This window comes from Meles meles, chromosome 2 (assembly GCF_922984935.1).
Source record: "Meles meles chromosome 2, mMelMel3.1 paternal haplotype, whole genome shotgun sequence".
Taxonomy (NCBI): Eukaryota; Metazoa; Chordata; class Mammalia; order Carnivora; family Mustelidae; genus Meles; species Meles meles.
This window is the reverse complement of record NC_060067.1, coordinates 190,147,259-190,156,807: the sequence shown is the minus strand read 5'-3', so window position 1 is coordinate 190,156,807 and position 9,549 is coordinate 190,147,259. Positions and strand designations below refer to the sequence as shown.

Sequence of the window (9,549 nt, the reverse complement as noted above, 5' to 3'; positions counted from 1 at the left end):
GCAGAGGCTTAACCCACTGAGCCACCCAGGTGCCCCTATACTTGAATCTTAAAGTAATTGTGTTGGGTGAAAAGAAAAAAGCTAAAAATATACACACACATATACACTGTGTGATCTCATAGGTAAAATTCTAGAAAATGTAAACTAATCCATAGTGACATAAAGAGGATTCATGCTTACCTGTCATTAGGGAGGGAGGTTTGTGGGGTGCAGAGAAGAATCTGGAGGGAGAAATTACAAAGGAGCATGAGAAAGATTTGGAATGTACTCATGTTTATTATTGTGATTTGTGTGATGGTTTCATAGGTATACACATATGCCAGTTCTTATCATAACATACAATTTAAACACTAACAGGTTTCAGTTTGTGAATTCTACCTCAAGAGAAGAATTTTTTTTAAATACATATTTTCACAAGTCATCTTCTCAATAATTTAAAAATCGACTTCATTTTTCCTCCAATTAAAGAAATCCTACAATTAAAAAATACTATTTACAGTAAAAAAAGAAAAAACATTAACACTGGTTACCAGGGAAATTGCCAGATGATAAATAGTCAAAACAAATCAAAACTAGTTATGAAATGTTGGCTAACAAAATTTGGAAATACAGAGTTCTGTCAAAATATATACCACAGAGTCATAAAGAAAGTTTTGATCTCTTCTTTTTCTCCAGATGATCTAAGGGAGGTGCATAATTTACCAATTGACTTTTATTAAACTGAAAATGTTATGAGAAAACTAAAATCCAATCATGGGGTGCCTGGATGGCTCAGTCCATCGCCTTTGGTTCAGGTCATAGTCCCAGGGCCCTGGTATCTAACCCTGCATCAGGCTCCACATGCTTCTTCCTCTGCTGCTCCCCCTGTTTGTGCTCTCTCTATCAAATAAATAAATAAAGTCTTAAATAAAATCCATTCATAATAAATTTATAGATACCCCCCCCAAAAAAACCAATTTTGACTGTTCAAACTAAACCAAAAACAAAGTAAAATCAAATGGTTTCTTCTTTATTAGAATTTTTATTGCAGGTGTTGAACTACAGAGTTTTCCAAGCCGGGTCATCATGTAAAATGATAAGGAGGAGAATGAACAAGACAACATTTATAATAGAATAAAGGTTTGCTTTTGCAGAGTACCATTTTTCAAGGTTAGTTAGTAATCTATCCAGGCCAGACATTTAACAGGCAAACCTGAGTTTCCAAAGCTACTTTAATAAGATGCTTTATTCAGGCAGAGTCATAAATATGGATAGAGTCTTGGAGAAATCTAGTCTAAATTCTCATTGTCAGAGATGGACAAATTGCCACCTGGAAATAGTAAATGACTTTCCTAGTGCTGTTAGTTTAGTTAGGATTAAACTTCTGATCTCTTAATTTCTACTATAATGTCCTTAATGCTATCATGCTGTTATGAAGTCACTTTTGAGAGTAGTGACAAAGACAGGTTTCCATATACCTTACTACTCTGCTAGAGTCTATACAGAATTTTTCCTTACCATTGGTAAGGTATTAAACCAACACCTGCAACATTGAATTAATATTGCATTTTATGAATGGCTAAAGAAATAACAGACATTTTAATAGATATTTTTAGGCAAATGGTTAAGTCCTACAACATGAAATTTAATGCTAAGGACCTACTACCAAGGACTAAGTGCACTGATAAATTAGTTATGATTTCTACCCCTGTTGCCATAATTAGTAAAATTTTACCCCATTCAAAAATATGACCATGATGCTAGTAACAAGAATGTGTGTCAAATAAACAGGTACTCAAGTATTTATTATATTTTAGTCATGAGTCCTATGATTTAATGAGATGGCATTGAGGAAAAAAAATGAAGTGGGAGAGACTTTAGCATCCATCGTAATTAGTGCTGCTAAACAGAGTTAATGAAGGTGTGAGCATTATTACATCGTTAATGAAAAATGGTCTCTAAGCATAGCGGGTAAGCTTATGATATATGAACTTATTACCCAGTGTCAAAATCTGGGGAAGATTTACCTAATTAAAGTAAGAACTGTTTTGCCCCAGAGAAAAGAAGGGAAATATGATTTAGAAAATAAATGAAGCTTTCTGTAAGTCTCCCTTAATTTTTAACTCATGAAACAGAATATTGACTTTGTGACAAATTTTAAACTTTTTTTTTTTTTTGGTTAGACTTTAATAACCACTTTATGCTAAAAAGCACTGTCTTCCGTGGGGAAGAATGTTTTTGTAAGCAATTTGAAAATGTTAAATAAAACACCTTAAGAATATAAAAAAGGATGATAGTAAACCGACTCATATAGTTATTTGTTAATGTGTCTATCTATTCAATCCTACAAAGTATTCATTTTCTATTACAGCCTTGACAAACTATCAGACTCTGGGATGTTGGAAGCAACGCAAAGGTATGATCTCACAGTTCTGTAAGTTTCTGTGCTAGCTATTTACTTTCCGCTGGGCTTTGGCTGTTTCCATGTTCTCATTCTTTTTTTTTTTTTTTTTTTTTTAAAGATTTTCATTCATTTATTTGACAGAGAGAGATCACAAGTAGGCAGAGAGGCAGGCAGAGAAAGAGGGAGGAAGCAGGCTCCCTGCCAAGCAGAGAGCCCGATGCGGGACTCGATCCCAGGACCCTGAGATCATGACCTGAGCTGAAGGCAGAGGCTTAAACCACTGAGCCACCCAGGCGCCCTCCATGTTCTCATTCTTAAAAAGCTAAATCAGGGTTTGGGTAAGCCTGGGGAGAGCATATGCTCATTCTGGTTGTTGCAGAATTCATTTCCAGAGAACTCTAGGACTGAGGGTCCTGTGTCCTTTCTGACTTGAGGCTGAGGATTGTTCTGTTTCCAGAGGCTTCCTACATTCCCTGGCTGCTGGTCCCATACTCTTCAAAGCCAGCACCAGCAGATCTGTTAGCTCTCCTGTTTTGAATCTCTCCTGTCTGCTCCTCTCCCATTCCCGCTGAATTCAGCGGGAGAGTGTTCTTTATTTAAAGGGACTGCGATGATTTGATTGGGCCCCCTGGGTTAATCCAGTATAACCTCTCTATTTTCAGGTCTGTAACCTTAATAACATTTGCCATATAAAATAACCTATTCATGGGTCCCAGGAAGTAGGAAATATTTGGGGGAGAGAGAATTCTGTATTCCACATACATAGGGTTTTGTTTGTTTGTTTAAGTTTTTATTTGAGAGAGAGAGAGAGAGATAATGCATGAGCAGGGGACGGGTAGAGGGAGAGGGCTGTAATCTCCAGCACACTCTGCCCTGAGTGCAGAGTCCAATGTGGGACTCGACCCTGAGATCATGACCTGAACTGAAACCAAGAGCTGGTCACTCAGCTGACTGAGCCACCAAGGCGCCCCTGCACATACTTGTTTAAGGACAGTTCCTACTCACCTAAATCTACCAAAAGCAGTCTGCACTCCCTTTGACCCACCAAAGAACTTTATTTCAGACTATCGTTAAATAGCTCATATGAAAAACAGAAGTAATCTCCTGCTCGTACAGTTTTTATTTATATACAAAATATGAGGGCACATCAGTAGTTTTGTCTTTGTTATAGCAAATCCGACTCTTCGTACGTTCTATGCACTCCATTGTCTGTGAGTCCTTATATGTTTTTTCACCAGCACATTTTTGGTCTTTCTCTTTATATGATACACAAATTGTTGCTAGAGTGATAATACATTTAATAATCAAGCATTCTGTTAGACACAGAGTAGTTGCTCCATAAACATTGTCTCTCTTCCTTTGCTTCTTTTCATTAGCTTCTCTGATGTTCTCCCTAATCGTCTTTATGAATAGTCACTGACAACCTACAGGAGCCTTTTTTCCTCAGGAAAATTCCACTTCACTTGAACTCTTCTTTTCTCTGAATTACTACATCATTTCATGGTCCAAAATATTACAGTTTTGTGATACAATATTCTGCCTTATGTTATCAATACATTTCTGTGCATGTTGCTGTTGCTATGACAATAATGACGAAAGGGGGTTCCTCACGGAAAAAAAAATGCAAAGCTGCACCTCTACTAGTATAGTTTTGAGACACCCAGTGCTCCATGCCATACGTGCCCTCCTTAATACCCACCACCAAGCTCACCCAACCCCCCACCCCCCCAAAACCCTCAGTTTCATAATTCTTTATCTGAAATTCCAAAGCCCTAAAAGCTCTGAAAATCAAAAAGGTTTCCCAACCTTACACAGAGGTGATAATAACTTACTATAATTATAATTATAGTTAATAACTTAGTTCAAAATATATATATTCTATTTACGTCCTTTGGTGTGAATATTTGTATATATTTTTAGCAGGCACTTTAGTGTGATTGTTATTGGTACTGCTTCAAAAACCTGTTAGGGGATATGGTATACGTGATGCAGTACCTTTCTAAAATATGAGAAAAGAGAAAAAAGAAGGGAAGGAAGGAAGGAAGGAAGAAAAGGCTGAATTCTGAACCATATTTAACCCAAAATTTTGGACAAGTTAGAAATGATGAAACTTCAGCTCTCTGTGTAAAACAATAAGGGGACCCAAGGAAAAAAAAAAGTTTTAGTCCTTACTTCTAGGAGATTTATAAAAGTGAGAAAGCATTTTAAAGTGTACAAAACTTAGAATTTTTAAATTATATGTACTTACTCTATAGGCAATTTTGGAACTATCCATTATTGAAGGAAGTAGGGGAGTTTTAAAGTAAGAACAGATTCATGCAGCTCAGATTTTCCAAACAGTTGTGGAACCTCCTATATTTCCTTGAGATGTTACGCTCTTTGATCACACTAATGGAGTTTTGTTTTATATACTTATTGTAACCATATATTCATATTTTAAGAATAAACACAAGAATTAAATAAAAATGTGTAAAACAAGTACTCATTTAAAAGTTTACATCATTCTATTAATTATCAACTACATGATTGTATTTGTACAATTACTCCCTTTAAGTGCTATTATGCTCGTGGGATAGTCTAGAAGAATACATTTTGTGGCAGAATATCCTATATAATTATAAGACTAATGATGATGAATTTGATGAGCAAACATGATAATTGAATAGTATAACTAGAAAACATCTGGCTGCAAAAGCTCATGCAAAACATAATTCTACTGTGAAAAAATAATTGGCTTCTGTTTTTATCATTACAACATTATTAATTTCTTAACTGTGCTTTGAAATTCTGAAAGTGGTTTCTTATCTGCTATGTGCGGTGGTCCCTTCAACATTGAAGTATGTGAGTACTATAACAAAGGTAGTCTTGTCTTTATAATATAATCCATCTTTATGAAATGAATTCTTCCCTGGAGGAAACAAGTATATTCCTACTGCAGAAGTAGTCGATGGAGACAGAGTGGAATAACAATTATTTTATCCAAAACTTACATCAAGATATGTTTATCCTTTATGTCAGGATTTCCGGGATAGGAGAAAGAGACTGGACTTGGTCAATGGAAAGAGTGAGGGTCGGACCAGGAAGTATTTTCTGAAAGGGGAATGTAATCTCTACTTTAATGTCATCACGAGACAGGAGGGAATGAAAAAGCATGGAAATATAATTTTCTTTTCACATTTATGGAATCAAGAAGGAAAATCATGTTCATTTTGTCAAAACGAGTCTGTTTTATTAAAACTGGGGAATTTCATTTTGGAGTTTGTGAGAATTCTATTTGAATATTAGACAAGAATGAAAACTTTTCACCTTAATTTAGCTTTGCATCAAATTAGTAATTGATAAATGAAATAAAATTTATTGTGTGGGGCCAAAGTACAAGTATTTCAAAATAAGAAACGGTTCAGCAATTTCTTGAAAAGCTAAGTGTGGGTTTAGCAGCAATCCCATTCCTAGGTATTGATTGATCCAAGAGAGATGAAAACGCATGTACATGAAAGTCCATAGTGATTTTTCTGGAAAAGTCAAAACTGGGAACAACCTATAAATACATAACATAAGCAGGTTACTTGAAAAATACACTATGGCACATTTTGGTATATTCGCACAATAGGAAATTCCTCAGCTATTGAAAAGTATGGACTGCTGATACCCCGCAACAACATGGATGAATTTCGAAACATGCTGAATGAGGGGCCACATGCAAAAGACAACATATTGCATAATTCAACTTATTTGAAATCTTAAAGCAAGCAAAACTAATCTATGATAAAGGACAACGTGTCAGATGCCACGGGTCTTGCCAGGGGAAGGGTGAGTATTTTCTAAGTTGCATAATGGAATTCTTTTTTTTTTAATGATGGAATTTTCTGAGAGAATGAAAATTTTCTCTATATCGATTTTCAGGATGGTTATATATACTTGTACAACTTCAAGATTTTATACTTAAAGTGGGTGCATTTTATTTTATGCATATCATACCTCAATACAGTTTAAATTAAAAATATTAATTATGGGTATGATTGTCTACCTGTTAAATAACACAGTAGCTCACAGCAAAGGAAAAGATTAAAGAGACTATAATATTTCGTAACTCAATCATCACAACCCTGCAGCTGGTTATATCAGCATTTTGAACAGATAATTCTTAGGAAAATCTCTCATTTGGTATGTTGCAGGTAATAGCAGATACAATTTATTGAACATGTATTAATATTTTTTAAGTGCTCACAACCACCATATGAGGCTTGGTTCAGAATGAAGAATCTGAGGGCTGGAGAGATTAAAATTTGCAAAGCTGGTCAATGACAGACCCAACAAATTAATTCAATTAGCAATAATCGCGCCTCGGATAAACCTCATTGGCTACGATACTGCCACTGCGCAAAGCTCCAACAAATTAATTCACATCTGCTTTTTAGGTAGATGTTCAGAGGTAACCAGAAAACTGCAATGAAGAAAGTTTACTTTACATTGAAGTCAGAGTTCCTACTGATAGAGAACATCTGTTAGTTTTTTTAATCAAAGAATATTATACTATTTTAAAATAATATTTTATTTATTTATTTGTCAGAGAGAGACACAGCAAGAGAGGGAACATAAGCAGGGGGATTGGGGGAGGGAAAAGCGTGCCTCCCCCCGAACAGGGAGCCCGATGCGGGACTCAATCCCAGGACCCTGGGATCACGACCCAAGCCGAAGTCAGATGCCCAACCACTGAGCTACCCAGGTGCCCCGATACAATTTTTTGATACTCAATTTTATTTCAACCCAGACATCTAGACAGAGAATTGGTGCCACTAATAACAAGAATAAAAGAAACCACTAACGTTTATAGATTTTTACAAAGTGTCAGACTCTGTTCCAAAAAATTTACTTTCTAGTTCATTTAAAACTCACAGCAACATGTGAAGAGGCATTATTCTTACCCTCATTCTGTAGGAATGAACTGAAGCAAAACAAGAGTGAGTGAGTTCTTTAAGGGCTTTCATTAGGCCACGAAAACTGTATCAGATTTGAGAATCTGGCCACCAAATCAGTACTTTAAACGACCTCGCTCTGCCGCTTGTCCTCACTCTGCATGATGCTCTGTTAAAGGATTTTCCATGCACATGGGAATCATGCAGAATGAGACACGTTTCTGATGTGTACGTGTTTCTTTTAATACAGTGCTTTGCAAAGTGAAGACTATCTGTAAGGCTTAGGGAAAATTTCAAGATTAACAATTTCAATAGGATTCCATGCTGGTAGTAATCTGTAATATTCATTATCTTGCTATATGTTATCTAGGGAAGAATTTCATTATCATAAATGCCTTGGTCTTTCCACGATTAGCGGACATGTATTGATGCATATTCCCTATCCATCAAAGTGGGTTAGCTTTCCTTTAAATTACCTTATTCTTAATAATTTATAATTAAAACTTTCATTCTAGAATTTTAAAATGTTTGTGTAATAAGTTTACTTGAATTATACACAGGAGGATAATATTATCTACGTTCCAAAGACAGAGATTTTTGCAAAAACTCTTCGAAAGGGAAAAACAATTCTATGCCAGGGCTCTTCATTCAGGTCAGATATTAAAATAAGCCACCCAGGGCAGATGGAAGTCAGATATATTTTCTTTTGATTAAGTGAAATGCTGAAGCTAGATGTTATTAAAAACAGATGGACAAGTTAACATGCTTTAGGTCCTTCGTACATATGAGGGAAAATCCCTACATCTGAGGACAATGGGGTTAGACAGATTATTCATTCAAGGTCCAGCATTTGCAGGTGGTACTGCTGAGATCTGAATCCAGATTTTTCCCTAAAGCTAAATCTTCTTCCAGCAGGTCAATCTGTTTCTCCAGGCCACAGACAACTTATTCCTTAATTGCGCATTTCCAATTTGACTTTGTCACGATTGGCTAAAGCTACTGAATTTATCTCCCGCCTGTGTCTGCTGTTTAATTTAGAGGTTATATATAAAAACGAATTGAACATATGTTAGATAGGGGCTATTTACTTCACTCTCCAAATACTGGGAAGAAGGAAAGGTTGTTTCCATTCAACTATAAAATCTGAAAATCTCTTCCCTCAACAGTATTCTCAAGGGCTTCCATCTCTTTCATCATAAATTTGGACCACTCAGATAATCTGAAATGTGAATTAGAAAAAGGGTAATTATAAGCTGAAATACATTTTAAAATCATAATGCAGAGTACGTGATATCTAGTTGCTATTCTCGTGTGATTTGTTCGTTTGACATTTGTTGAATGTACAATGTGCCAGATTCTCAGCTGGGAATCCATGACACAAGAAGGAGGAAACAGACAAAGTGTCCCCACGAAGCTTCCACGCTAATGGGGGGAATCAATTAGTAAACAAGACAACAAGCACATATAATGAGGAGACAATGTCATAGAGAAGAACATATCATAGTTAAATCAAATAAGAGTGTGGGGTTTGGGAGCCCGTTCTGACATTTATTTAGAGATCTCCAGAAAGACTCCTATAATGAAATACTGTTTGAGCAGAAACATGAAGGAACTGAATGAAGAGAGCGTTTCAGGAAGAATGAACTGAAATTATAAAGGAAGCCGAAGAAAGCGTGCTATGGTCAAGAAGCAGCAAGGAGGCCAGTGTGGCTAGAGAACAGAGTTGGGGGTTGGAGGAGGAGGGAGTCAGTGGCGGGAGGTCAGGAGATGAAGTGGGAGATGTAATCAGGACTGGACCATGTTAGGTTTGGTGGTGATGAACAGGACGTTCCTTATCCTCTCATTATCTGAGGACTGGAATAATCTGACTCTCTTCCAAGGCCTGTTGGGGCTTGATGAAATACGGATGGGGTGGGGGGGAACCTGGGTGGCTCAGTGGGTTAAAGCCTCTGCCTTCGGCTCAGGTCATGATCCCAGCGTCCTGGGATCGAGCCCCGCATCGGGCTCTCTGCTCAGTGGGGATCCTGCTTCCCTTCCTCTCTCTCTCTGCCTGCCTCTCTGCCTACTTGTGATCTCTGTCTGTCAAATAAATAAATAAAATCTTAAAAAAAAAAGAAAGAAAGAAAGAAAGAAATACAGATGGGGGCAGGGAGGAGACGGACCGAGGGAGACTGCTGGGTAGTTATGGGAATGATCGGGCAAGGGAGATTTCTGGCATGGTTCAGGGCAGCGGCACTGGTGGACGAGGAG

The 9,549-nt window shown here is 36.9% G+C and overlaps 1 pseudogene; it reads right to left on the bottom strand.

Annotated features, from left to right (window-relative positions):
* Positions 1-6,584: 6,584 nt before the first annotated feature.
* On the bottom strand, positions 6,585-6,771 carry LOC123937699 (annotated as a pseudogene).
* Between the last annotated feature and the right edge of the window lie 2,778 nt (positions 6,772-9,549).